The sequence below is a fragment of the Ranitomeya variabilis genome, chromosome 2 (genome assembly GCF_051348905.1).
Source record: "Ranitomeya variabilis isolate aRanVar5 chromosome 2, aRanVar5.hap1, whole genome shotgun sequence".
NCBI classification, from domain to species: Eukaryota; Metazoa; Chordata; class Amphibia; order Anura; family Dendrobatidae; genus Ranitomeya; species Ranitomeya variabilis.
In genome coordinates, this window is record NC_135233.1 from 214,590,434 (window position 1) to 214,616,450 (window position 26,017).

Consider the following 26,017-nt stretch of genomic DNA (forward strand, 5'->3'; position numbering starts at 1 on the left):
AAGTGAGCTGGAGAGACTGACCAAAGAAGTGGCCTCCAGGGAGGAAGAACTCCATCAGGGGAAGTGCCATGCAGACTGCCTCACAAGGGAGGTTGACGAATTGAAAAAACGCTCTGACTCTCAGGATGAAAAGATCAAACGCTATATCCAAGGAGGTGAGACTTCACTCTTCCAGTGCATGGTAGAGGTACCCGAGGACGTGCGGGAAGCTTGTGCCAGTGAGGCTGTACATGAGGCATTTAGAAAGGAGGTGGAAGCGCGTAGTGTGAACTGGACACCAGAGTCTAAGCAGTTAGTTGTACTGTCGACTAGGGAAATCACGGTGAAGCGTGTCGCTATCCTGAGTGACTTGCACCTACACTGTCTTCGCACGAAATGGAGGCTCTTGTTGAGGAATGAGGAAGCGGCTCAACGTCTGGAGCATGCAAAGAAAGCTCAAGATTGGTTGGAAATGGTGGAGGACATTGTTCAAGTGCCCATGAATCTGGTGAGAAAAATCATTGGGAGATTTAGAAAAATAATGCAATAATGCAGGAGATCGTAGATAAGTCTGGTGTGGCGAGTGTGTGGATTTCAGCTGATGACGAAGCGCAGGTAGCTGGTGAAGATGAGATAGTTACATTCTTCATTGTCGGATCAATGGAGAGCATTAAGAATATCTGAGTACTCCTTAAATATTGTGTGGCGTTCTTAAGAGAGGTAGAGCAGCTAAGACTGGACATGCGGCAGATCAATAAACAGCTGCAAGAAATGTGAAGAAGATGGCGGCCACTTTCAACCCGAGGTCTGGAGAGACGAAGGGGATCCCTAAAGGATGGAAGAGATAGAAGTAGTGACTCCTCTGTTAGCTCAAGGCTGAGTAGCCTAGGCAGGAGACCCTGTAGCAGACGTGGGAACAGAGAGTCAGACCAGACAGAAGGAATGAGGCCAAGAGAGTCGCAACACCGTACCGACTTTTGGGGATGGGGGTGGCCCGACAACAGGGCAACCCTATCAGAGGAGGGGACTGAGTCAGATAACCTACTGTTCCAAAAGGGTTCAGTGACAAAGACCGATTTACATAGATGGGTTTACTTCCAAAGGCGACCGAGAAGGGTTTCTGGTCGGGTAAGAGAAGGTGCCAAAGCCTACGACTTTAGGCAGAGGGAGAGGTATGTAAGGAGGCTAATGGCCGCATAATGAATGGAAGGTATGAGTCACAGGGAGGGCTGCTCTCTGTGATGTAACCCGGATTATTTTTCTTTAGTGCATGTAATCACTAGGATGATGTGGCTACCCACATCCCTCACCTGTGGGTGTGGTTACAGCCTAGATAATGGAGGCTGTTGTTTGGCACATGGTCTGTGTCTGGGGAGGGAAAAGCCCTCCTGTGTGTGGCTCCAGACTGAGCCTGTGTGCTGGACATTGCCCAGCCTGTGTGCCCACAGGCCTGGGGCAGCAGAACCCGACTAAGGACATTTTGTGTTGTTTTGCCGGCTCTAAAGGCCGTTTACCTTTTGTTATTGCTTAGGGGTTTATGGAGCAAATAAACCCGCACGGACTTTTTAAAGAAACGCGCCTCCTGTCTTCCTCCTGCCGCACCTGAGTGAGTATGTATCACTACACCCTTTAATTGCTAAGTAAAATACAATTATTCATTTTTCTCCTAAAACTTACTATTGTCATATATAAGACACATCAAGATAGATTTTATGTATTTTTATATAGTATTTTTCTGCTTCTTATCTGATCCAGTCCGATCACGGTTTAAATTCACAATTGTAAGTGTAATACTGACTCTGGCCTCTGGATGGCAGTAGTTAGCTACCAATTCCTAATTTCCATCCGCCACTATACAATAGAAATTTCTTCAGTCGCCATTTGAAGGGGCTCAGAACAATGTTCGGTGGACTTCAGTCCACTCTACTGAGATCCTCTGAGGACCAAATTTATTAAACCATGAATCTGAGTGATTTTTTTTTAAGGGAAGTATTTGATAGCACCTCTGAAACTATGGTTGAACATTGTCAGAACAGAATCAATGTTTTTGAAGTGTTTCACCATATTAAGCCTTAAAATGTCGGTTTATATGTATGAACCGATGAGAATTCATTAGGGAATCACATAGATAGAAAACTCCTTACAGTCTTATTGGAATTTGTCTTTTTTAGGATCCTTCCCGTACATTACAGCAGAGACGTCATCTTCAGACGACCACAGGCTGTTTTATGACAATATGTAAACTGCGTCACCTAGGTTATAATTTAGTTTATTCTGGGACCCCTTCTCGGCAGTGTTATCAAGGGCATAGGTTTCCCAGGGGGACTATTAAAATTGGAGCTCTGTCAGGTTCTTCTTGGCACCATACACCAAAACTTTTTTCATAAAAAGTCCTTATGACATTGTGGATAACCTCCAGCCCCTCGCCCCTCTGGTGTATAACCTCAGCCTACCTGGGGTATAAGATCTGGACCCATATTCCCTGGCGTATAACCTCCGGCCCATCATCCAACCACTGTATAACCACCGGTCCCTCGCAGCCTGGTGTATAACCTTCAGCAGTGGTGTATCTAGGGTTTCTGGCACCCGGGGCAAGAATTCATTTTGGTGCCCCCCCCCTCCGCCAAGGACATATGCGATTTTCACACTTAGTCATGTACCGATGAGCTCCTCTCCCTAATGCTCTCAATGATCAGTGAAAAACAGAGAAGCAGAAGAGAAGCTCGTTGTCACAGGACCAGAAGTATGAAAATCGCATATGAGTGAAGTGTCCATGTGACGACTACTGGAACCTGCAGAGCTGAATCCTGACATCGCACGCTTCTGAATTCTCACAACGCATGCACTGCACACTTTTAGGGTTCTCCCTTGCCGGTGGACAGTCATGTCAGCACAAGCATGTGATTTGTATACTTCTGACCACATTCCGACTAGACGTGCCCGGCCTCGTTCAGTTAATTACACAGGTCAACAAAAAAAAAAATTTTTTCTGGTGTCCAAAATATTTTAATGAATTTGGGGTATTTTTGGGGTGCTGATTCTGAATATGCTATCAGTTTTTCCAGATTGGCTCAAGTTTTTGACATTTTTGGTATCTTATTTATAGCACTTGTTGGTAAATGCGACGCATCATCTCATTAATTTCTTTGGATTAGTACTTGAACTGAGCAGTTCTCAATATAGTTTTGTGTTAATTAGTGCTCTAAAAGTTTGTTCATAGCTTGATTTTTGCACTAACTTTATGTTGTTGTCTGTTTTCCAGTGAAAAGCATGAACTCATCAAGAAGAAGTTGTCTTAACGATCCAGACTCATTCTGTTACATTTGTGGTGAATACACACTGCCAAAACATAGAAGAAACATAACAGACTTCGTAAAAAAAGTGTATTTTGCCTATTTTGGGGTTATGCTTGGGGACCAAGACAAGTTTTGGGCACCACACATAGTGTGCAAAGCATGTATCGAATTATTACGAAAATGGAGCAAAGGACAAAGAAAAAGCTTCAAATTTGGTGTTCCAATGGTGTGGAGAGAGCCAAAAAATCATCATGATGACTGTTATTTCTGTGCAGTGCAAGTGCAAGGATTCAATAAGCATAAGAAACGAAAATGGGAGTAACATGGAATCTGCAAGAAGGCCTGTCCCTCATTGTGAAGATGTGCCTGTACCTGTGTTTACCATAAATAACAGTCATCATGATGATTTTTTGGCTCTCTCCACACCATTGGAACACCAAATTTGAAGCTTTTTCTTTGTCCTTTGCTCCATTTTCGTAATAATTCGATACATGCTTTGCACACTATGTGTGGTGCCCAAAACTTGTCTTGGTCCCCAAGCATAACCCCAAAATAGGCAAAATACACTTTTTTTACGAAGTCTGTTATGTTTCTTCTATGTTTTGGCAGTGTGTATTCACCACAAATGTAACAGAATGAGTCTGGATCGTTAAGACAACTTCTTCTTGATGAGTTCATGCTTTTCACTGGAAAACAGACAACAACATAAAGTTAGTGCAAAAATCAAGCTATGAACAAACTTTTAGAACACTAATTAACACAAAACTATATTGAGAACTGCTCAGTTCAAGTACTAATCCAAAGAAATTAATGAGATGATGCGTCGCATTTACCAACAAGTGCTATAAATAAGATACCAAAAATCTCAAAAACTTGAGCCAATCTGGCAAAACTGATGACATATTCAGAATCAGCACCCCAAAAATACCCTAAATTCGATGAAATATCTTTGGCACCAAAAATGCTGTTGACCAGTGTTATCATTGAGTGAGGCCACACATGTCTAGTCAGCATGTGACCGCATGTATGTAAATCCCCAGCACGAGAGAATCCTGACAGCGTGCAGTGCGCACTGTGAGAAGTCAGAAGTCTGCAGTCACAAAGAATGACTGCAGACTCATTACAAACCTGGACATCCCCTTTAATACTCCTAACATAAATAAAAACATGAGAATTAGTCAGTATCACAAATAACATTTACATCCAGGTACCTTATAGATGACATCGTCTCTGGAGTCGTTCTCCTTCATTTCTTCATCTTGTCCAGATCCCATAATGAGTTTTCTCATCCACAGCCGTCTCTGCAGACTTCCATCTTCTCCGCTCTTTTGCAGAAAATCTCCACATGATGCCCTTAAAGAAGTTGTCCACTACTATAACTTTTTTTTTTTTTTCATAAATCTTGCTATTATGTGCCACTGAAAACACCTACTGTGTTTATTTTAGCAATATCACCTTTTATCATGCAGTAGCAGCACATCTTTAGTGCTGGATCCAGCTCTCATGGGGTTAATCGACAACTTCCTTTCTCCTGACTTATTGTGCTTGTCCATGATGCATTGCACTCGCCTGTAACTCTGCACCTGGCACACCCACTCCAAAACACACCCCAACCCCTCCCTCCTCTAGCTTCAAAAAGATGTGTGATGTCATTTCTGTCCAACCTCCTCCTTTACATTTGTCCAACCCACACTCCATTACACACAGATAGAGGGATAGATAGAGAGAGAGAGAGAGAGAGAGAGAGATAGCAAATAGATAGATGAATACATACAGATATATCTATATACAGTATCTATGTCTATTTCCATAGATATGTCCATATCCATGTTTCTAAACCCCTTCACCCCTGGAGCTTTTTTCGTTTATCGCTCCCCTCCTTTCCAGAGCCATAATTTTTACGTCAATATGGCCATGTGAGGGCTTATTTTTTACAAGACAAATTCTACTTTTGAACGACACCATTGGTTTTACCATGTCGTGTAACAGAAAATGTGAAAAAAATTCAGTGCGATGAAATTGCAAAAAAAGTGCAATCCCACACTTGTTGTTTGCTTGGCTTTTTTGCTAGGTTCACTAAATGCTCAGGCTGTGTGCACACGTTGCGGATTTGATTGCAGATCCGCAGCGTTTTTTTGCCGCACAGAATTGCATCAAATCCGCAGTGTAGTGTACAACCAATGTAAGTCTATGGGAGCCGCAGACTTGTTGTGCACATGCTGCGGAAAAAGCCGCACCGAAACGCAGCTTTTTTTTCTCGCAGCATGTCACTCCTTTTGTGCGGATCTGCAGCGTTTCTGCATCCTTAGACTTTCATTGAGTCGGGCACATCCGCAGCAAAACCGCAGATGTAAAAAAGATCTGCAGTTTAGATGCGGATGTGGGTCCGAGAAACGCTGCAGTTCGGGAGGAGGGAAGTGTGTGGGCGGAATGTGGGCGGTGACTGTGTGTGTGTATGTGTGTGCTGGGTCTGCAGGCTGTTCGGATGTGTGCGGGACTGTTCGTGTGTGTACCTGGCTGTTCGGGTGTGTGCGGGACTGTTCAGGTGTGTGCGGGGCTGTGCGGAACTGTTCGGGTGTGTGTGGGGCTGTGCGGGGGGTCTTTTGGGGTGTGTGTGCAGGCATCATCCGATGGGACTGCAAGTACGCAGCATCCAATCTGCAGCTCATTCGGATGTAATCTGGACAGTGGACACACACCCTACGCTATCCATACATCTATCAATAGATATATCTATCCAGATATATCTATAGATAGATATATGAATAGATAGATGTATGCATCTATAGATCTATCTATATGTAGATCTGTCTATCCATTTCATCTATCATCTATCTGTCTATCTGTGAGTGTAATGGAGTGTGGGTAGGACAAAAGGAAAAGAGGATGTTGGACAATAATGACATCACAAATCTTTTTTTTTGTTCAATAATACATCTTTATTTAGCTTTCAAAAATGCACCAAAACGCATAAAAAACGTGCAAAAACTGCACCAAAAGCGAATCAAAACTGCACAAAAAACTGCATCAAAACCGCACCAAAAACTGCATCAAAAACGCACAAAAAACACACCAAAAACTGCATAAAAAACGCATCAAAACTGCACCAAAAACTGCATCAAAACCGCACCAAAAACTGCATCAAAACCATGCAAATACCGCTCCAAAAACTGCATCAAAAACGCATCAAAACTGCACAAAAAATGCACAAAAACCGCACCAAGAACTGAATCAACACCGCACCAAAAACTGCATCAAAACTGCACCAAAAACTGCATCAAAACCACACCAAGAACTGCATCAAAACCGCAAAAAAACTGCATCAAAAACGCATCAAAACTGCACCAAAAACTGCATCAAAACCGCACCAAAGACTGCATCAAAACCGCACCAAAAACTGCACCAAAACCACACCAAGAACTGCATCAAAACCGCAAAAAAACTGCATAAAAAACGCATCAAAACTGCACCAAAAACTGCATCAAAACCGCACCAAAGACTGCATCAAAACCGCAAAAAAACTGCACCAAAAACTGCATCGAAACCGCACCAAAAACCGAACCAAAAACTGCATCAAAACCGCACCAAAAACTGCATCAAAACCGCACCAAAACTGCAAAACTGCACCAGGTTTTGATGCAGTTTTTGGTGCAGTTTTGATGCTGTTTTTGGTGTGTTTTTTTGCCCGGTTTTGATGCAGTTTTTGAAAATAAATAAATGAACGGAAAATGTGCATGATTTGAATGGAAACATGTATGAAAAAATGGATTCGGAGGCCGGATTCATCATTTCACATCTCAGTTTCATACGTTTTTCGCCGGATCCATCGCTGTGGGTTTTTTCGCCGGACAGAAAAACCGTTCCTCTGTATGTGTTTTCTGTCCAGTGGAAACAGCTTTTTTGATGGATCTGACAAAAAACGGATTAAATGTGTGGCCATCAGGCGCAATCCGGCGCTAATACAACTCTATGAGAAAAAAACGGATCCGGCGGAAAAAAAGGATGTTTTTTCAAAACTCGCCGGATTGTGCCTGACGGCAAAAACCTGATGTGTGAAAGCAGCCAGATATATGGATAGATACATCTATGTATCTATAGATAAATCTATCTATAGATAGATATATACATAGATATATAATAGAAAGGCCGATGTTTCTAAGGCTACTTTCACACTTGCTTTTTTAGCAATCCGTCGCAATCCGTCTTTTTGGGAAAAAAAACGGATCCTGCAAATGTGCTTGCAGGATGCGTTTTTTACCCATAGACTTGTATTAGTGACGGATCGCGATGGATGGCCACACGTCGGGTCCGTCGTGCAACGGATCCATCGTGTTTTGGCGGACCGTTGGCACGAAAAAACGTTCAAGTGAACTTTTTTGGTCGTGCACAAATTTCACAATGTGCGTCGGTACGTAGGCCCGACGCATAGCGACGGACCCGTACCGACGCAAGTGTGAAAAAGGCCTTAATGAGCGTTTAATTTAATTAAAAAAAACGGCGTGGGCTCCCGCGCAATTTTCTGCACCAGAGGGGGAAAGCCGACGGCCGGGGGCCAATATTTGTAGCCTGCTATGAATATCAGCCCGCAGCTGTCTGCATAGCCTTTACTGGCTATTAAAATAGGGGGACCCCACAAAAACATGACGTGGGGTCACCCTATATTTTATAACCAGAAAGGCTACGCAGACAGCTGCGGCCTGATATTCATAGCCTACAGAGGGCCCATGGATATTGGTCCCCCCCGGCTACAAATACCAGTCCGCAGCTGCCCCAGAAATGGCGCATCTGTAAGATGCACCAATTCCGGCACTTAGCCCCTCTCTTCCCACTGCCGTGTAGCGGTGCGTTATGGGGTAATAAGGGGTTAATGTCACTTTGCTATTGTAAGGTGACATTAAGCCGGGTTAATAATGGAGAGGCGTCAATAAGACGCCTATCCATTATTAATCCAATAGTAATAAAGGGTTAATAAAACACGCACACATTAGGAAAAAGTATTTTAATATTCTTCATTTCACCATACTTACCATACTTCAGCGCCTGCAAAAAACGTAAAATAATAAACCGTATACTACCTGTCCACCGTAGTCCAATTAATAACAAGTGTCCCACGACGATCTCCCCTATAGAACAGTGACATCGGGTGATGTCACTGCTCTATAGGACCCTCAGTGACACACTGACAGGAGACAATGGGTCCTGCAGTGCATCACTGAGAGGTTACTATAGTTCACTGGTCTCACTTTATGGCAAAAAGCTGCGTTGGAACTTTCTCACACAGCAATGGCAAAAGTGAGACTAGGGACTATTTTCTCACAGGGACGTAGGAATACATTGTGAGAAATACATTGTGGAAGGATACCTTCCATCATTGTATTCCTGGAGCCCCTGGAGAGCGGTTGCATCAGCTGATGCTCCTGCTCTCCATGGGAGATCATCGAGGGACACTCGTTTTAATTGGATTTCTGCGGATCAGGGAGTATAGTGTTAGTTTATTATTTTAATATTTTTTACAGATGACACTGGCTTCGGGGAACAAAGTGACAAGTGATGGTGAGTATGTACTCTATGTTATATGTACTGTATGTCTATATGTATGTTGTATGTATGTACTGTATGTGGCATGTTGCATGTCGCATGTCACATGTTGCATGTCGTCGCATGTTGCATGGTGCATGTCGCATGTCATCGCATGTCGTATGTTGCATGTCGCATGGTGCATGTCATCACATGATGCATGTCACATGTCATCGCATGTCGCATGCTGCATGTAATCGCATGTTGCATGTCGTCGCATGTTGCATGTCGTCGCATGTCACATTTCGCATGACATCGCATATCGCATGTCATCGCATGTTGCATGCTGCATGTAATCGCATGTTGCATGTCATATGTTGCATGGTGCATGTCGAATGGTGCATGTTGCATGTCGTTGCATGTTGTCACATGTCGCATGTCATCACATTGTGCATGTAGCATGGTACATGTCACATGTTGCATGTCGTCGCATGTTGCATGTCATCGCATGTTGCATGTCGTCGCATGGTGCGTGTCGCATGGTGCATGTCACATGTTGTCGCATGGTGCATGTCATCGCATGTTGTCACATGTCGCATGTCATCACGTGTTGCATGTCACCGCATGTCACATGCTGCATGTTGCATGTCATCGCATGTTGCACGCTGCATGTTGCATGTCATCGCATGTCGTATGTTGCATGTCGCCGCATGTCGCATGTCTTCGCATGGTGCATGTCGCATGGTGCATGTCGTCGCATGTTGTCACATGTCGCATGTCATCGCATGGTGCATGTTGCATGTCGTCGCATGTTGCATGTCGTATGTTGCATGTCGCCGCATGTCACATGGTGCATGTCACATGTTGCATGTAATCGCATGTCACATGCTGCATGTCATCGCATGTCGCATGGTGCATGTCGTCGCATGTTGTCACGTCGCATGTTGTCACATGTCGCATGTTGTTACATGTCGCATGTTGTCACATGTTGCATGATGTCACATGTTACATGGTGTGTGTTGTATGTATGTATGTACTGTATATGTGTTTTTTTTTACATTCAACACATTAGCCGGATGATGGGACTACTACTGTCCCATCATTGGCTAATGTGTCACTCACTGTCTCTTGCAGTCCCATCGGACGATGCCTGCACACAGAGACACACACACCAATGACCACCCCCGCAGCAGACCCACCGCAGGCCCCAGCACCGCCCACACATACCGGCACTGGCACGCAGACCCCTAGCGCCGGCCCGCACATACCGGCGCCGGCACGCACATACTGGCGCCGGCACGCAGACCCCCGGCGCCGGCACAATCATCCCTGCCTAGCCCCTCCTGCCCCCACCACAGCCCCGCCCGCCCCCAGCACAGCCCCGCAGGCAGCCCCCAGCCCCGCCTACAGCCCAGTCACTCTTGATGAGTGACTGCTGACTGTGAGGCTGGGTCACACCTGCTGCTGTCGTCACGTCAATTTCCAGAGTCTGGAAATTGACGTGACGTCGGCAGAAATAAGCGGCGGCTGCAGCCTGGGGGTCACGTGACCCGGACTCAGCCGCCGGAATAGCAACGCTCACAGGCGAAAACGACAACGGAAGGTATTTGCACAATTCATTAGGGGCCCCGGGGGGATACATTGGGGGGTTAATTGAAAGTAGTGGACAACCCCTTTAAAGATACAAGTGTCATTAAAGTGCTCCTGAAAAAAAAATTGCCCCATCCCCAAATTCTCCCCGCACATAATAAAGCTCCCTATCCCCACTCAAATTGTCCACACACATATTATTGTCCTCTACCCCACCCCATCATTGCTCTCTTCACCACCTCCATCATTGCCTTCTCCGTGACGCCCATCATTGCCCATTTCACCACCTCCAGCATTTCCTCCCCCAATCCCATCATTGCCCTTTTCACCACATCCATCGTTTCCTCCTCCCCCACCATCCCCATCTTTGCCCATTCCACCACTTCCATCATTTCCCTCTCCCCCACCATCCCCATTATTGCTCTCTCCCCATCAGCCCCATCATTGCCCTCTCCTCTCCCACCATTCCCATGATTGCTCTCTCCCCATCAGCCCCATCATTGCCCTCTCCTCCCCCACCATCCCCATCATTGCTCTCTCCCCATCAGCCCCATCATTGCCCTCTCTTCCCCCACCATTGCTTTCTCCCCGTCAGCCCCATCATTGCCCTCTCCTCCTCCACCATCCCCATCATTGCTCTCTTCCGTCAGCCCCATCATTGCCCTCTCCTCCACCATCCCCACCATTGCTCTCTCCCCATCAGCCCCATCATTGCCCTCTCCTCCACCATCCCCATCATTGCTCTCTCCCATCAGCCCCATCATTGCCATCTCCTCCTCCACCATCCCCACCATTGCTCTCTCCCCGTCAGCCCCATCATTGCCCTCTCCTCCTCCACCATCCCCATCATTGCTCTCTCCTGTCAGCCCCATCATTGCCCTCTCCTCCTCCACCATCCCCATCATTGCCCTCTTCCCGTCAGCCCCATCATTGCCCTCTCCTCCTCCTATACACACACACCATTTACTTTTCTGCACATTCCCCTGCAGTGCACCACACACACACATACACATACTCCTCTCATCGCGCTCTGCCGCAGTATCTCCATCGCCTTCCTCTGACACAGCCGGCCGCTGAATGATGACGTCATCCAGCGGTGCGTCTGTGTGAGAGGAAGTGCACTGTGGGCAGGAAGACAGATCGCTGCAGCTCCGCTGCTATTTTGTCTTGTAGGCAGCGGAGCTGCAGGGATTTCTCCCTGCCCGCTGCAGCCACCCTGCAGGGGCCCCCCTCCATCTCCACACATGTTGGGAGCTGGCGCTCTGCAGCTTCTCTGTGCTGGCTGTCAGCTTGATGGTCGGCATAGAGAACAGCTGACTCCCAGACCAGGGGTGGCAGAATGCAGCCGCCGGGGGAGACACTGCGGACCGCCACATTAGGCGGCCTGACTGTGCCCCCCTGCTGCCTGCGCCTGGGGCACATGCCCCAGCTGCCCCCCCAGATACACCACTGACCTTCAGTCTCTTGCCACTGGGTGTATAACCTACGGCCATCCTGCCTCCGGTGTAGAACATCTGCCCCCACTGTATAACATCAGGCCCCTCGCCCAGTCTATAACATCCAGCCCCTCACCCCTGTTGTGAACTGTGTTTCTGGGCTCCCTCTGGTGGTCACTAACGGTATTGTGTTAGGTATGTCTTGTTGCAGGCCTGAGCTCCAGCTGTGTCGTTAAGCAGCGGGTGTTTCCTATTTGAGTCTCCTCTGGACTCAGTCTCTTGCCTGGCATCGTTGTATCCAGACCTATTTGGTCTCCTCCGGATTCCTTTCAGTCTGCCTCATGCAAGAAAAGCTAAGTCTGTTTTGTACAATTTGGATCGTTTGCATTATTCAGTGTTTTTGTCCAGCTTGCTTTACATTTGATTTTTGACTCGCTGGAAGCTCTAGGGGGCTGATATTCTCCCTCCACACCGTCAGTCGATGTGGGGGTTCTTGAATGTTCAGCGTGGATGTTTTGTAGGGTTTTCTGCTAACCGCATAGTCCACTATCTATTTTCTGCTATCTAGACTATTGGGCCTCACTTTGCTGAATCTAGTTCATCTCTACGTTTGTGTTTTCCTCTTGCCTCACCGTTATTATTTGTTGGGGGCTTTCTATATCTTTGGGGTTCAATTTCTCTGGAGGCAAGCGAGGTCTTATTTTTTCCCTCTAGGGGTAGTCAGTTCTCCGGCTGGCTCGAGACGTCTAGAACCAACGTAGGCATGTTCACTGGCTACTTTTAGTTGTTTGTGTCAGGATCAGGTATGCGGTTAGCCCAGTTTCCACCTCCCTAGAGCAGTATTTATATTTTTGCTATCTTGCCGGAATATCAGAGATCCTCTGCCATTGGGATCATAACAGAATGCCAGGCCCCCACAAAAAGAAAATGTTTAATGCATCGCAGAAGCGGGATTAAAAAGAAGTTCTGAGTTGTTTTTGTTTTTTTTTGCTGCAGTTTGCCTAGCTTCTTCCATCCCCTTTTTCTCTGAGTGGCTGAAACTCTGCTGCAGATATGAATGTCCAGACTTTGACTTCTAGTGTGGATCAGCTTGCTGCTAGGGTGCAAAGCATTCAGGATTTTGTTATCCATAGCCCTATGTCTGAACCAAAAATACCTATTCCTGAGCCGTTTTTTGGAGATAGATCTAAATTCCTGAATTTTAGGAATAATTGTAAATTGTTTCTGTCTCTGAAACCTCGTTCCTCTGGTGATTCAACACATGTTATCTCAGCATGCTCTAAACGTTGAAAGAAAAAAGTTAATCCTGTCGCCATTGGTACTTTTCAGCCTAAGTTTATTTTGTCTGTGACTTTAATTTGTTCATTATCTTCTTACTCAGTTATGGCTTTTGTGGATTCTGGTGCTGCTTTAAGTCTGATGGATTTGTCGTTTGCCAAGCGCTGCGGTTTTGTCCTGGAGCCTTTGGAAAATCCTATTCCTCTTAGAGGAATTGATTCTACGCCATTGGCAGAGAATAAACCTCAGTATTGGATGCAGGTGACCATGTGCATGACTCCTGTACATCAGGAGGTGATTCGTTTTTTGGTACTGCATAAAATGCATGATGTTGTCGTTTTGGGTCTGCCATGGTTACAGGCCCATAATCCAGTTTTGGATTGGAAAGCTATGACTGTGTCTAGTTGGGGGTGTCAGGGGATTCATGGCGATTCTCCATTGGTGTCTATTGCTTCTTCTACTCCTTCTGAGATCCCTGAGTTTTTGTCAGACTTTCAGGATGTATTTAATGAGGCCAGGTCCAGTGCCCTTCCTCCTCATAGGGACTGTGATTGTGCTATAGATTTGATTCCTGGTAGTAAGTTTCCTAAGGGACGACTCTTTAATTTATCTGTGCCAGAGCATGCCGCGATGCGGAGTTATATAAAGGAGTCTTTGGAGAAGGGACATATTCGCCCATCCTCGTCCCCTCTTGGTGCAGGATTCTTTTTTGTGGGCAAGAAAGACGGGTCTCTGAGACCTTGTATTGATTATCGTCTTCTGAATAAGATCACTGTTAAATTTCAGTATCCTTTGCCATTGTTGTCTGATTTGTTTGCTCGGATCCAGTTGGTTCACCAAGATAGATCTTCGTGGTGCGTATAACCTTGTGCGCATAAAGCAGGGAGATGAATGGAAAACGGCATTTAATACGCCTGAGGGTCATTTTGAGTACCTGGTGATGCCTTTCGGATTATCTAATGCTCCTTCTGTGTTTCAGTCCTTCATGCATGACATCTTCCGGAAATATCTGGATAAATTTATGATTATTTATCTGGATGATATTTTGGTTTTTTCTGATGATTGGGAGTCCCATGTGAACCAGGTCAGGATGGTGTTTCAGGTTTTGCGGGAGAATGCTCTATTTGTGAAGGGCTCAAAATGTATCTTTGGGGTACAGAAGGTTTCTTTTTGGGGTTTTATTTTTTCCCCTTCTACTGTGGAGATGGACCCAGTTAAGGTCCGTGCCATTCATGACTGGACTCAGCCCACGTCTGTTAAGAGCCTGCAGAAGTTCTTGGGCTTTGCTAATTTTTACCGTCGTTTTATCGCTAATTTCTCCAGCGTGGTTAAACCTTTGACGGATATGACCAAGAAGGGTTCTGATGTTGCGAATTGGTCTCCTGCAGCCGTGGAGGCCTTTCGGGAGCTGAAGCGTCGGTTTACTTCAGCGCCAGTCTTGTGCCAGCCGGATGTCTCTCTTCCCTTCCAGGTTGAAGTTGATGCTTCTGAAATTGGTGCAGGGGCTGTTTTGTCGCAAAAAAGTTCTGATGGCTCCGTGATGAAGCCATGCGCCTTCTTTTCAAGGAAATTTTCGCCTGCTGAGCGGAACTACGATGTTGGTAATCGGGAGTTGTTGGCCATGAAGTGGGCATTTGAGGAGTGGCGACATTGGCTCGAGGCAGCTAGACATCGTGTGGTGGTCTTGACTGATCATAAAAATCTGATTTACCTCGAGTCTGCCAAGCGCCTGAATCCTAGACAGGCCCGTTGGTCGTTGTTTTTCTCCCGTTTTGACTTTGTGGTCTCGTACCTGCCTGGTTCGAAGAACGTGAAGGCTGATGCACTTTCTAGGAGTTTTGTGCCTGATTCTCCGGGAGTCTCTGAGCCGGCTGGAATTCTTAGAGAGGGAGTAATTTTGTCTGCCATTTCCCCAGATTTGCGACGAGGGCTGCAAAAATTTCAGGCTGATAGGCCTGATCGTTGTCCACCAGAGAGATTGTTTGTCCCTGATGGATGAACCAACAGAGTTATTTCTGAGGTTCATTCTTCGGTGTTGGCGGGACATCCTGGGATTTTCGGTACCAGAGATTTGGTGGTCAGGTCCTTTTGGTGGCCTTCCTTGTTCCTTCCGGGATGTGCGTTCGTTTGTGCAGTCCTGTGGGATTTGTGCTCGGGCTAAGCCTTGCTGTTCTCGTGCCAGCGGGTTGCTTTTGCCCTTGCCTATCCCAAGGAGGCCTTGGACGCACATTTCCATGGATTTCATTTCGGATCTTCCGGTGTCTCGGAAGATGTCTGTCATCTGGGTGGTGTGCGATCGTTTTTCTAAAATGGTCCATTTGGTGCCCTTGCCTAAGTTGCCTTCCTCCTCTGATTTGGTTCCTTTGTTCTTTCAGAATGTGGTTCGTTTGCATGGCATCCCTGAGAATATTGTATCTGACAGAGGATCCCAGTTTGTGTCCAGATTCTGGCGATCCTTTTGTGCTAAGATGGGTATTGATTTGTCTTTTTCGTCGGCTTTTCATCCTCAGACTAATGGCCAGACCGAGCGAACTAATCAGATGTTAGAGACTTATTTGAGATGTTTTGTTTCTGCTGATCAGGATGACTGGGTTACCTTTTTGCCACTGGCCGAGTTTGCCCTTAATAATCGGGCTAGTTCTGCCACCTTGGTTTCACCCTTTTTCTGCAACTCTGGTTTTCATCCTCGTTTCTCCTCGGGTCAGGTTGAACCTTCTGACTGTCCTGGGGTTGATTCTGTGGTGGATAGGTTGCAGCGGATTTGGAACCATGTGGTGGACAATTTGAAATTGTCACAAGACAAGGCCCAGCGGTTTGCCAACCGCCGCCGCGGTGTGGGTCCCCGACTTCGTGTTGGGGATTTGGTTTGGTTGTCTTCTCGGCATGTTCCTTTGAAAGTCTCCTCTCCTAAGTTCAAGCCTCGCTTTATCGGTCCTTATAAGATTTTGGAAATCCTTAACCCGGTGTCTTTTCGCTTGGACCTTCCAGCTTCTTTTGCTATTCATAATGTGTTCCATAGGTTCTTGTTGCGGCGGTACGTGGTGCCTATGGTTCCTGCTGTTGAGCCTCCTGCCCCGGTTTTGGTTGAGGGCGAGTTGGAGTACGTGGTGGAGAAGATTTTGGATTCTCGTATCTCTAGACGGAAACTCCAGTATTTAGTTAAGTGGAAAGGCTATGGTCAAGAGGATAATTCCTGGGTTGTCGCCTCTGATGTTCATGCGGCTGATTTGGTACATGCCTTTCACGCTGCTCATCCTGATCGCCCTGGGGGTCTTGGTGAGGGTTCGGTGACCCCTCCTCAAAGGGGGGGTACTGTTGTGAACTGTGTTTCTGGGCTCCCTCTGGTGGTCACTAACGGTATTGTGTTAGGTATGTCTTGTTGCAGGCCTGAGCTCCAGCTGTGTCGTTAAGCAGCGGGTGTTTCCTATTTGAGTCTCCTCTGGACTCAGTCTCTTGCCTGGCATCGTTGTATCCAGACCTATTTGGTCTCCTCCGGATTCCTTTCAGTCTGCCTCATGCAAGAAAAGCTAAGTCTGTTTTGTACAATTTGGATCGTTTGCATTATTCAGTGTTTTTGTCCAGCTTGCTTTACATTTGATTTTTGACTCGCTGGAAGCTCTAGGGGGCTGATATTCTCCCTCCACACCGTCAGTCGATGTGGGGGTTCTTGAATGTTCAGCGTGGATGTTTTGTAGGGTTTTCTGCTAACCGCATAGTCCACTATCTATTTTCTGCTATCTAGACTATTGGGCCTCACTTTGCTGAATCTAGTTCATCTCTACGTTTGTGTTTTCCTCTTGCCTCACCGTTATTATTTGTTGGGGGCTTTCTATATCTTTGGGGTTCAATTTCTCTGGAGGCAAGCGAGGTCTTATTTTTTCCCTCTAGGGGTAGTCAGTTCTCCGGCTGGCTCGAGACGTCTAGAACCAACGTAGGCACGTTCACCGGCTACTTTTAGTTGTTTGTGTCAGGATCAGGTATGCGGTTAGCCCAGTTTCCACCTCCCTAGAGCAGTATTTATATTTTTGCTATCTTGCCGGAATATCAGAGATCCTCTGCCATTGGGATCATAACACACCCCCCAGTGTATAACATTTGGTCCCTCGCCCCACCAGTGTATGACCACCAGCCCTTCGCAGCCCGGTGTATAACCTCTGTCTATGCCGCCTCTGGTGCATAACATCCACCCCCCCAAAGTCTATAATATCTGGCCCCTTGCTTCCCCGATATATAACATACGAACCCTTTGCTCCTGGTGTATAAAATCTGGCCCTCTCATCCCTCGGTTTATAACACCCGGCCCCTCACCATGCAAATCTGTCTTCACTAACACGTGACAGAACAGCCGGTGGTGAATAGCTCACTGATACCAGCACGGTCCTGTAATAGGAGCCACCGGGGTAACAAGTCCATTCATGACATATCTTTCCTCCTAAATCTTCCCCATCACCTATGAGAGATGTTTTTGAGAAGTAAAAGGAACAGCAGCAACTCAGCCACGAAGTGGAGACCCCGTAACGTAGAGCATAACATAGAGTGGGGGGCCAAGTGCTGAGAAGCATAGGACAGAAAAGTCACCACCACATTGCTGACCCCATAACTGCAGAGTCCAGAGTTTTATCATCATCAAACACTGTGTCCCCCACTGGGAGCTTCATGGCCGAGCAGCTACATGCAGTCATACCAAGCCATCACCAAGCACAATCCCAAGTGTCGGACGTAGTGGTGTAAAGTCACCACCACTGACATCTGGAGGAGACGTGTTCTGTGCAGTGACGGATCACACTTCTCTGTCTGCGTCTGATGGATGAGACAGGGTTTGGTGATTCCAGGAGAATGTTACTTGCCTGACTGCATTGTGCACGCTGGACAGTTTGATGGAGGAAGGATAATAGTATTGTCTTGTTTTTTCAGGAGTCGGTTGAGACCCCGTAATTCCAGTGAAAGGAAATCTTAAAAAATATTTTGGACAATTGTATCTTCCATCTTTGCAGGACACAGTTTGGGGAAGCCCTTTTCCGTTGATCATCACTGTGCCAAGTACAAAAAGCATAGTCCATAAAGACATGGTTGGGAGGAGTTTGATGGAAGAACATGACTGACTGCACAGATACTTAACCTCAAACTCATCCAACACCTTTGGGTGCACTAGAACAGAGATTGTAAGCCTCTCCCCAACATCAGTGTCTGACCTCACAAATGCTCTTCAGCAGGAATGGTTCTGAGTGTTAGGGCTCACCAGGTGAGGTGGATCTTCTAAGACTTAGGTCTGGGCGGGCACACGAACCTTTGGTGTCGATGCAGCAAGCAGGAAGATATGTGGGCAGCAAGGACTGTAAAGGCTCAAGGTCAGCAGTAGGGATATAATGGAACCCAGCAGAGATCACAAGACACAGAAGTGTGTGTTTCAATGGGCCTTAAATAGGTCTAGGTCTAGAGGGCAACAGAGGGCAGGGGACCAAGGAGAAAGGAAGTGGAGATCGGGATACCCAAAACTGGTGTGTAACACTGAGGCCATGTTCTGAGCTGGCCTCAGCAAATGAACCCCCTTTACAATGATGGATAAAAATTGCTCACACATGCCGGCTCGAAAAGCGTAGGAATTTGCTATTTTTTCCAAGATGTCCTGTTTTTAAATGAGTGTTTACTTTTTTTTTTTTACTTTATATTTATTAGATTTTACAATAGAAATCCAAACATTTTTCCAAACAAAATAGTCAAATTACAGTTAATCCAATGCAATACTATACAGTACAGGCAAAATTAAGAAATAAAAATATGGAAATATGGAAATGCTTATACAAAAACTTAATAGCTTAAAGATACACACATAAGACAAGGTAAAGACGTAAAGGGGAAAAGGTGAGCTTACTTCTAAAAGATAAGGAAGATAACTGGTATAGCTTTGCTTCTTACTGCCAAAATTGAGGTGGCCATCCACAGGAGTCTTCCTGTACCCAATAAACATCACAAAGACCCCAAACTGCTTCAAAGTGGACTTTACTTTTATTAAACAGATCCATAAAATATCACTTTTCATATATCACTCTTTTCATATTTGACTTAATGCTTATCCCATTCCTACTGGGGATCTTCATCCTTGCACCACTTGTCGATCTATATATGAATATACCACGTGAGCTGAACATACACTTTTTCCCCCTTTTTTTGCGAGCCCTCACTTTACCACTGACTTACAGTCTACTCCTTTTTAGTGCGAATGACGGCCCCTTTTATAAGATTTTTACTCCATGCACACAAAGCATCCCAACAAACACGAGAAGCAATGGAATGAAACTGAAAGGGAGAAGATACAGATTAGATATTAGAAAAAACTTTTTGACAGTGAGGGTGATCAATGAGTGAAACAGGCGGCCACGAGAGGTGGCGAGTTCTTCTTCAATGGAAGAGGCTGGACAGACATCTGAGATGGTTTAGTGAATCCTGCATTGGGCAGGGGTTTGGACACAATGACCCTGGAGGTCCCTCCCAACTCTAACATTCTAGGATTCGTTCTCCGCCTTCTAGAGACATTTAGTATAAGTAACGGTAATCAATATACAGTTACAAACTTTCGAAAATTGTATTGATACTTTTTTGCAGAGAGCATTGCCCTAGGGACTCCCTACCAGAAGGACTTCTGGAATTAGAATTAAAAGTAGCCATAGCGCTTAATGCCAGTCAGTGGCCCGTTACCAGTGCCAGACAAAGCGTGCAGTACACTGTGGTTTCTCCTGATGAAGAAGTTTGGAAGTTCTAAACGCATTGACTATTAAACCGCGTTCCTGGATATAGTTCTTCTTTTCCACCTTTAATACTGGCAGTGCAGAACTAACCCATTTATTCAATTTCTGATATTACCTTAGCCGTGGGTCTGCAGCAGCCTTGAGCATTTCTAGTGGTTGTGGTCACACCAGCTAAGTACCATTACCTTTTTGATCTGCCCATTTTTACTTGGATAAGACCCTATAGAGCTTATTGTTGTCCCAGTTTTCTACTTCCTCTCCTACGTCTGACAAAGTAAGAACTGCTGCTTGCAATCATTGTTCCGACCTGGCTTACAGAGGTTGGCCTGTGCCGTGGACCTTCCTTCATAATGTCCATATTCCATAATAGGGATAATCCTATTAGAATATGTTCATACTTCGTTTTTTAAAGGTGTTCAAAAATGACTAGATATTGAAGGGGAAGCCTGTTCAGGAATTGCTCCTTTTGGGGCAGTTTTTGCAGGAGCTTTTCTTTTCGTGAAGCAGTGTTGAAAAGTTTTCTCCCTGAAGTTTTTTTTTTCCTTTAAGACATTTGATTTGACAGTTTGGAGAGGATTCTACAAAGCATTTACCTAAACCTCTTTAGGAAAAAAAACAGCAAAGTGGATTTTACACAGAAAGGAATGGAAAGATTAGCATTTTTAAATGTTTTTTTAAAAGGACTTTTTACTGTAAAAAAATAAGAAAAAAAACTTTGTATGAACATAGCCTTGAAAAGAACATTTCACTGTTTGTATTTTGCTTATTTATTTAAATTGAATACTTCCTCATATTTCCGCTATTCCATTAATTCTGGAACAGTTTGCCTTTTTCTTCTGTGCCCCTCCATTCCAAAGTTATATCCCTCGGTAATAAAGATGCAAATTTTCCCTTCAACCAGCTGTGCGTATTCCACAGTGGGCGTATGTTTGTTCTCTTTTACTAATCTCCACCAATCAAAGCACTGTCATGTCATAAAGGGACACATCCCTTCCTGCAATTGGAGCGCCGGAGCACAGGAGAGCAACAGTGCTGGAGAACTGGAGCACAGGAGAGCAGCAGTGCTGGAGAACTGGGGCACAGGAGAGAAGCAGTGCTAGAAAACCAGAGCACAGGAGAGTAGCAGTGCTGGAGAACCGGAGCACAGGAGAGCAGCAGTGCTGGAAAACCAGAGCACAGGAGAGTAGCAGTGCTGAAAAACCAGAGCACAGGAGAGTAGCAGTGCTGGAGAACCGAAGCACAGGAGAGCAGCAGTGCTGGAAAACCAGAGCAGAGGAGAGTAGCAGTGCTGGAGAACCGGAGCACAGGAGAGAAGCAGTGCTGGAGAGCAGCAGTGCAAGAAAACGGGAGCACAGGAGAGCAGCAGAGCAGCAGTGCTGGAGAACCAGAGCACAGGACAGCAGCAGTGCTGGAAAACCAGAGCACAGGAGAGCAGCAGTGCTGGAAAACCAGAGCACAGGAAAGCAGCAGTGCTGGAGAACCGGAGCACAGGAAAGAAGCAATGCTAGAAAACCAGAGCACAGGAGAGCAGCAGTGCTGGAGAACCAGAGCACAGGACAGCAGCAGTGCTGGAAAACCAAAGCACAGGAGAGCAGCAGTGCTGGAGAACCGGCACGCAGGAGAGAAGCAGTGCTAGAAAACCGAAGCACAGGAGAGCAGCAGTGCTGGAGAAGCAGAGCACAAGAGAGCAGTAGTGCTGGAGAAATGGTGAACAGGAGAGCAGCAGTGCTGGACAATGAGAGCACAAAAGAGCAGCAGTGCTGGAGAAATGTTGAAAAGGAGAGCAGCAGTACTGGAGAAGCGGAGCACAGGAGAGCAGCATTGCTGCAGAACCAGAGCACAAAAGAGCAGGAGTGCTGGAGAAGCAGAGCGCAGAAGAGCAGAGGAGCTGGAGAAGCAGAGCACAGAAGAGCAGAAGAGCTGGAGAAGCAGAGCACAAGAGAGCAGTAGTGTTGGAGAAATGGTGAACAGGAGAGCAGAAATGCTGGAGAATCAGAGCACAAAAGAGCAGCAGTGCTGGGGATGGAGAAATGGCGAACAGGAGAGCAGCAGTACTGGAGAAGCGGAGCACAGGAGAGCAGCATTGCTGCAGAACCAGCACACAAAAGAGCAGCAGTGCTGGAGAAGCAGACTACAGGAGAGCAGCAGTGCTAGATAACAGGAGCACAGGAGAGTAGCAGTGCTGGAGAACGGAAGCACAGGAGAGCAGCAGTGCTATAGAACCAGAACAGAGGAGAGCAGCAGTGCTGGAGCACAGGAGATCAACAGTGCTTGAGAAGCAGAGCACATGAGATCAGCAGTGCTGGAGAACTGGAGCACAGGAGATCAGCAGTGCTGGAGAACAGGAGTACAGGAGAGCAACATTGCTGGAGAACCAGAGTACAGGAGAGCAGAATTGCTGGGGCACAGGAGATCAACAGTGCTGGAGAACCAGAGCAAAGGAGATCAGCAGTGCAGGAGAACTGGAGCACAGGAGAGCAGCATTACTGGAGCACAGGAGAGCAGTCCTGGAGAATGGGAGCACAGGAGAGCAGCAGTGCTGGAGAACAGGAGGAGATCAGCAGTGCTGGAAAATGGGAGCACAGGAGAGCAGCAGTGCTGGAGAATGGGAGTACAGGAGAGCAACAGTGCTGGAGAACAGGAGGCAATCAGCAGTGCTGGAACATAAGAGCAAAGGACAGCAGCAATGCTAAAGAACCGGAGCATAGAATATCAGCAGAGCTGGAGAACCGAAACACAGGAGAGCGGCAGTGCTTTAGAACCGGAGCACAGGAGATCAGCAGTGCAGGAGAATCAGAGCACAAAAGAGCAGCAGTGCTGGAGAACCGCAGCACTGGAGAGCAGCAGTGCTGGAGAACAGAAGCACAGGAGACCAGCAGTGCTGGAAAACCAAAGCAAAGGAGACCAGAAGTGCTGGAGAACCAGAGCACAAAAGAGCAGTAGTGCTGGAGAAGCGGAGCACAGGTGAGCAGCAGTGGTAGAGAACGGGAGCACAGGAGAGTAGCAGTGCTGGAAAACAGAAGCAAAGGAGAGCAGCAGTGCTATAGAAGCAGAGCAAAGGAGATCAGCAGTGCTGGAGAACTGGAGCACAGGAGATCAGCAGTGCTGGAGAACAGGAGTACAGGAGAACAGCAGTGCTGGAGAACCGGAGTACAGGAGAGCAGCATTGCTGGGGCACAGGAGATCAACAGTGCTGGAGAACCAGAGCAAAGGAGATCAGCAGTGCAGGAGAACTGGAGCACAGGAGAGCAGCATTACTGGAGAACTGGAGCACAGGAGAGCAGCATTACTGGAGAACTGGAGCACAGGAGAGCAGCAGTGCATGAGAACCGAAGCACAAGAAAGCAGCAATGCTGGAGAACCAGAGCACAGGAGAGCAGCAGTGCTGGAGAACCAGAGCACAGGAGAGCAGCAGTGCTGGAGAACCAGAGCACAGGAGAGCAGCAGTGCTGGAGAACCAGAGCACAGGAGAGCAGCAGTGCTGGAGAATCGGAGCACAGGAGACCAGCAGTGTTGAAGAATGGGAACACAGGAGAACAGCAGAGCTGAAGAATGGGAGTACAGGATAGCATCAGTACTGGAGAATGGGAGCACAGAAGAGCAGCAGAACTGGAGAATGGGAGCACAGGAGAGCAGCAGTGCTGGAGAACAGGAGATCAGCAGTGCTGGAAAATGGGAGCACAGGAGAGTAGCAGTGCTGGAGAATGGGAGCACATGAGAGCAGCAGTGCTGAGAACAGGAGGAGATCAGCAGTGCTGGAAAATAAGAGCAAAGGACAGCAGCAGTGCTGGAGAACTGGAGTATAGGAGAGCAGCATTGCTGGAGCACAGGAGATAAACACTTCTGGAGAGCTGGAACACAGGAGAGCAGCAGTACTGGAGCACAGGAGAGCAGCAGTGCTGGAGAACAGGAGCACAGAATAGCAGTAGTACTGGAGAATAGGAGCACAGGAGAGCAGCAGTGCTGGAAAACCAGCGCACAGGAAAGAAGCAGTGCTGGAGAACAGGAGCACAGGAGAAAAGCCGCACAGTGCATAGCCTTTAACGTAGTCAGGTCTGGCACTCCTCTTCTCCAGCTCTTCTATGCTCCAATAGGAGGAAGTAGTACAGCGACTGTGGAGTGAGGTCACGCTAAGCCAGGCTGCAGCTGTGATCTTCTCTGTGGCATTGGCTTTTTCCCCTCTATGACAGGCTGTGTTTTGATTGGCCAGTGTCAGAGGTGAGAAAGCCAATGCCCACAGAGATGTTCTATGATACCCACCAAGGTGGTTGAAGGGAAACTTTCCATCTTGATTACCGGGCGGCATAACTTTGGAATGGAGGGGCACAGAAAAAAAAGAAAAACTGCTCCTGAAAAAGTGAAGCAGCAGAAATTGGAGGAGATACGCAGTTTAAATAATAAAAAAAAAATCTAGTGAAATCATTTGTATTCTAAACTCACATTTACCTTTATAAAAAGTATGCAACTTGGCACATGTAATAATCTAAGCCTTTGTAACCATGACGTTCATTAGTCAATGTAACAATCTGTTGGAGGCAATGGGAATTTAAAGGAATAGGGATTCGGCAAACTCTGCAGCTTTATACATGGGCACATCCTTAGTTATTTTAAGAGATGGAATATATTGAGCGGTTCTTTAACAGATATATTTTGTCTACAGATCTGTGACTTTGCTCAGTGCAGAAGATCACCCCTCCAACACACTCACCCCCCATCCACCAGTGGCACCTACTCCCTCTAGGCCAAGCTCAGCAAATTCAGAATCGCCAAAGACAATAGGAAGACATGGTGAGTGTTGTCTGTGGGGACGTGTAAAATGCTGAATGTTGGAAAAAAAGAAAAAGAAAAAAAAAAGATGCTCTTGAAACAGATGGTTCCAGAGACACCTGGGAAGCTGAAAGAGATCAGGGACTTACAAAACACAGTCATACTGGAAAGCTCTTTCGCCGCACTCTGCTGTCATTAACCCGTTACACTGGTTTAGATGCACTGAGCATGTAACGCTTCAATTACGGTAATCTCCTCGACTTACAGATGCTTTATTTTTTATTTTTTTTTGCAAATGGTTATAGTGCAAATGTGCTTTATAGCTTTCGTAATGATGATTCCAATTTGCAAAGATCTGTGCTGCATATCAATATTGTCATTCATCTTGCTCAGAGTGAACTGAATGCATTCAGACAATTTGTTTTTGGTCTATGTCCTGTATTAGACCTGTAGAGTTGTGTGCACGGAGCCCCCACTGCTGCTTGTATGAATTGTAGGTACGCAAACGTTGCCCCATACATTATGCATCCTAAAAGTTTTATTATTACAGTATGGGACTGTCCTGATTTGGGTACACCTTGTCGTGGTGGGATGCCTTTCACGCTTTTTCTCATCAAAAACAGTGTTTACTAAGTGCAGGGCCGGCTCCAGGTTTTTGAGGGCCCCGGGCGAAAGAGTCTCAGTGGGCCCCTTTAACACATACCATGATTTATGATGCACAGATATGGCAGAGAAATATAGGTATAGTACAATGCCAGATTTCACTTCTTACATGAGTGATAGCTATTGTAAATTCTGCAGTGTATATATACAGGACAGGAGGAGTGGTACTGTGCAGTGTATATATACTGGACAGGAGGAGTGGTACTGTGCAGTGTACATAAAGGACAGCAGGAGTGGTACTGTGCAGTGTATATATACAGAACAGGAGCAGTGGTACTGTGCCGTTTATATATACAGGACAGGAGGAGTGGTACTGTGAAGTGCATATATACAGAAGGAGAGGTGCTGTGCAGTATATACAGTATATACAGGGGGAGAGGTGCTGTGCAGTATATATATATACAGGGGGAGAGGTACTGTGCAGTATATATATACAAGGGGAGAGGTGCTGTGCAGTATATATACAAGGGGAGAGGTGCTGTGCAGTATATATATACAAGGGGAGAGGTGTTGTGCAGTATATATATACAAGGGGAGAGGTGCTGTGCAGTATATATATACAGGGGAAGAGGTGCTGTGCAGTGTATATATATATATATATATATATATACACGGGGGAGAGGTGCTGTGCAGTATATATATACAGGGGGAGAGGTGCTGTGCAGTGTGTATATACTGTATATATATATATATATATATATATATACAGGAGGAGTGGTACTGTGCAGTATATATATACAGGGGG

General features: G+C 46.3%; 1 long non-coding RNA gene across 1 annotated transcript in view; it reads left to right on the forward strand.

Annotated features, from left to right (window-relative positions):
* The first annotated feature begins 24,018 nt into the window (after positions 1-24,018).
* Positions 24,019-26,017, forward strand: part of LOC143809251 (uncharacterized) — a 49,313-nt gene continuing 47,314 nt past the window's right edge. Inside the window, exon 1 of the long non-coding RNA XR_013222174.1 lies at positions 24,019-24,630. This is a non-coding gene — a long non-coding RNA (uncharacterized LOC143809251). The remainder of the gene's footprint in view (positions 24,631-26,017) is intronic.